General features: G+C 34.1%; 1 pseudogene; it reads left to right on the top strand.

The window, feature by feature from the left end:
• The window catches only part of LOC105995023, a 22,030-nt pseudogene extending 18,661 nt beyond the window's left edge, over positions 1 to 3,369 (top strand).
• Positions 3,370 to 4,556: the final 1,187 nt, after the last annotated feature.

Here is a 4,556-nt window from a genome sequence, read left to right as displayed (position 1 = left end):
TTCCTCAGCACCACATAAGCAAAAAGAAAAAAGCCGGAAGTGGCGCTGTGGCTCAAGTGGTAGGGCGCTAGCCTTGAGCTGAAGAGCTGAGGGATAGCGCCCAGGCCCAGAGTTCAGACCCCACGACCGGACCCAAAAAAAAAAGTTCTATTCATGACCTACATACATATCATGGGAACTTAAAAAATGTGAAGTCAAAGCTTTGTGAATTACAGCTTGAAAATGAGTTACACTGAATCTTCACATTGAAGGTCATCATCACTCACTCCTCTTCCAGCACATTATACAACCCATTATCCAGTGGCTAATGCATTTTGAAGACTAAGTTTTACTTGGAGGTCATCCAAAACACTTTTCTTTCACAGTTCTCCATACAATTTCCAAACTTACTTTATAATTTTGGTTATAAGTATCATATGTACATCCTAAGTAATTGGCTAAAATTCAATTGTACATATCCTGTCTTTCATATTCCTTAACGTTTTCTTACATCTGTTATTGTAAAGTAAAACAGAGTTGATAGGAATAGGTGTTAAATATTCCATCTTAGACTTTTTTGCATCTTGGTATACTTTACACAGTAATATTATAGTTAACTAATAACAAGCATTTAGCTATAACATCATTGTAATAGTGTACTCCAAATAATTATGAAACAAAAGTAATTAGTACTTGAAGAGAAAAGAAATTACACTTGAGAATTGACAGAGTCCTTGAAGAGTACTTCTGTTTATGTGAAATAAACTGTTCATTACTCACTTGAGAATATGATAATGATCACTGGTAGATTTGAATGCACAGGTGAATTTCTAGTCTTCTGATAATTATCACCAAAGTCAATGAAAGAGAAAGGATCTGGTATATAATAATAATAACTTTGCATTTTAATTCATGATGAATGAATATTTCAAGAGGTAGAATTGACTTCTATGAATAAATCTGTTTTTCTCAATTTCCCTGCTATACCTGAGAAAATTGAAATCTGAAAATTTATCTAATTTATACCTTAGTTGAGAATCATTGGTGGTCAAATCAAGCTTTCTGCTACCATAAAAAAGAACTCTTTAGCTAGGCTAACAAATTTTCACAGGAAAATTCACAGGAAGAAAGAAAGGAAGAAAGAAAGAAAGAAAAAAATTACACTATTTCATATTCATCCACCCATATGACCAGAATCTCAGATAGTCTGTAACCATACCAAAATTTAACCTTCAGTCTCCATACAAAAACATTCACTAGCTTTAGAAGTATAATTAAATATCTTGTAGAAAAGCTTACTTTATTGGTTGAATGCTCTGTTTTTACAGGAAGCAGACATATTGGCCAAAGCCAATGCTATAAATGTTGTGCAATGTGATTCAAACTAAACCTTAGCTGGGTAAACCTGGGCAAACTTCTTATTTTGTATGCTGAAACTTTATTCCTCATTGTACTATTGGAGATAATATTACTTAATGCTGTAATGCCTCCATTAAAAAATATTGTTGCACTCAGGAAATAGATTGTGTTTGAGAAATAAACATTAGCATTCATGTTCCAAGTATTAGTTCCATAATGTTTTACAGAGTAAAACATTATTATATGATATTATGATATGAGGAAGCAAATGTAAATATTAAAAATATCTCATAAATTTACAATTAGTAACTTAATTTATAACTTTAAATGAGTTCATTTCTAATTCTTCATTTTTATACTAAGAAAATGTATTTCCCATTTTAAAAACTGGTCTTAAAACAAGACCTTCTTTTACTGATAGACTTTGTAAACTATGTGGCTGAGGAAGCACTTCTTTTATAACGAACAGATAGAAAGCTGAAAATCTAACCCAGTATCTTCTGTTTACATGTGAGTTCACCTTCATTGTAATGATTTTTTAGTCCATTTCAGTTATTTCATTTATATTATGGTTACTAGAGAAATGGGCTGAGTTCAACCTGCTTTTCATATGCTGCTTCTAATACTTTCTATGAAACCTTAGAGAACTTGTTTAACATTGGCTCAACTATAAAATGGAGATATAAAAGTACTTTTAAAAGTTTCATTATTATTTAAAATAAATATATTGAATTTTAAACCCTGTAGGTGTTAATTCCAGTCATTACTACATTTTTCATTTACACATTTAAATCTACTTTGTTAAGTATATTAAAGATTTTTTTCATTTTAATAATTCTCATATGTTGAAATCTTTAGGATTAAAGGTCTTTGCACAGCTAGGCACCAGTGGCTCACACCTGTAATCCTAGTTAGTCAGGAGGCTGAGATCTGATGATGGCAGTTCAAAGCCAGTTCAAGCAGAAAAGTCTATGAGATTCTTATCTGCAATTAACCACCAGAAAATTGAAAGTTGAGCTGTGGCTCAAAGTGGTAGAGTGCTAACCCTGTGGGAAGAGAGAGCTCAGGGACTGTGCTTAGACCTGGGGTTTAAGCCCTGTGACTAACCAAAATAAAATATGTTAACTTGTAATGCATGTGAAAGGCCAAAGACACAATATATGAAGCTAACTTTGGTGTTTCTGCTTAAAATTTTATAAAGTGGAGTCATTAAGTCTGAATGCACAAATTCTGAAACTCTAGAGTAAAAATGTAATTAATATGTTTTTAATAAATGCATGCATGTGATAATCAAAATGTAACTACATATATATGGCATATTCATATCAGCTTTTCTGGAAGCAGTTCCACAGTCTGATGGAATCCCTAGTAGATGGGAACCACAGTGCAGTGACAGAGTTCATTCTATTGGGCTTAACACATGATCCAGTCCTTTGAGTCATCCTCTTCAACATCACCTGGTGACAATAACTGGCAATCTCCTTTTCAGATTTTCTTCTCTGGTCCACCATCCCATGCATTTTTTTCTCAGCCATTTTGCCTTTCCTGACATAGTCTTTTCTACCTCTGTTACACACAACATGCTCGTTGATTTCATAGTGGACAAAAATACCATCTCTTATCATGGATGTGCCTTCTAGCTTGGCTCAGCCGCTCTCTTTGTGGCAACTTGAATGCTTCTTTCTGGCCGCCATGGCTTATGACAGCTTCATGGCCATCTGTAACCCACTGCTGTATTCAACAAAAATGTCCTTCCAAGTCTGTGTCCAGTTAATCATGGTGGCTTGTAGGTGGTTTTCTTAACGGTTGCACTTTTACAATTTGCTTCCATCTTTTACTTTTCTGTGGAGCCAATTGAATTAGTTTTACTCTCCCTGTGTTCTCACAGGTGTTGCATCAAGTATTGTTTTCATCTTGATTGTGTTCATAGTCATCATAATCATGTCATACATCCCACCTCAATGCAGTCACTCTGTACTTTGGGGCCACTACATTTATTTATATGTTGCCAAAGGCTATGTACTCCACTGACCAGAACAAGGTGATATCTGTGTTCTACATGGTGGTGATCCCCATGTTGAACCTCCTCATCTACAGTCTCAATAACAAGGATTTGAGAGAGGCACTAACAAGACATATAGGTAGAAAAATATTTTCTTAGTATTTGTTAGTTCATAATACTTTATAGAGTGATAATCTCCTATTCAAATGATAGTAGAAGGTAATTCACTGTTTCCAATATCTAATAATAGAATTCCGGTGTAGACCACTTAAGTAAATATGGAGAGTGAATTTTCAGATATTAACTGGTATGTCACAGGTTAATTATGAGTTTCCTTTAATAAACTTAATTTATACTTTAGAATAATATTTTTCCATAAAATATTTTAAAGTAAATTTAATCATTATATTTAAAGCATCTGTGCTACAAATTAATGTTGCTTTTAATGTAAATCATTACTAGTATGTGATTTTTCTTCACTAACTCATCCTGAAAAATGATTGGTAAGTATAATTATGATGGGTTATATATTCTAGTAGTAAATGCCAAAATAGAATATCAAAATCAAAAATTAGACATGTTTTAATGCAGGAAGATTATCTGCTTGGCTAGAAAGAACAGAATTGGTTGTGTTATCTCTCTGCTGTGTCAGAAGATCCCCATGTTGTCTTCTGCAGCCTACTGCTGTATTCAACCAAAAAATTCACAGGGATCTATGTCTAGCAGCTCCTATTGGATTATGCAGGTGGTGTTCTCAATAGTTGCTCTTTCTCCATGTGCGTCTACACTTTACTCTTCTGTGATTTTCTTCTTTATTTGACTTCTTCTGATGTCAGTGTCCTCACAAATTTTGCTCATTGTTTGTTTTCCTCATCATTATGGATATAGTGTGGATATCTTCATCTTCAATACCCATAGTCTACTTACTTTGGGTTAACTAGTGTACCTATACAATTCTTGACACTCTAGGTCTACCATAAGTAGTAGGAATATTCCAACATGAGGTTTAGTATTATCAGGAGAGACAAAATATTGAAATAGCAAAAACAATTTTGATAAACAGAATAAAATGCAAGAAATTACTATATTCTATCTTGAGATTTTCTTTTTGGGTCCGGTCATGGGGCCTGAACTCTGGGCCTGGACGCTGTCCCTCAGCTCTTCAGCTCAAGGCTAGCGCCCTACCACTTGAGCCACAGTGCCACTTCCGGCTTTT

The sequence above is a fragment of the Dipodomys ordii genome, unplaced genomic scaffold (genome assembly GCF_000151885.1).
Source record: "Dipodomys ordii isolate 6190 unplaced genomic scaffold, Dord_2.0 Scaffold113, whole genome shotgun sequence".
In the NCBI taxonomy this organism is placed as follows: Eukaryota; Metazoa; Chordata; class Mammalia; order Rodentia; family Heteromyidae; genus Dipodomys; species Dipodomys ordii.
Note: the sequence above shows the minus strand (reverse complement) of the source record. Positions and strands in the feature narration are given on the sequence as shown.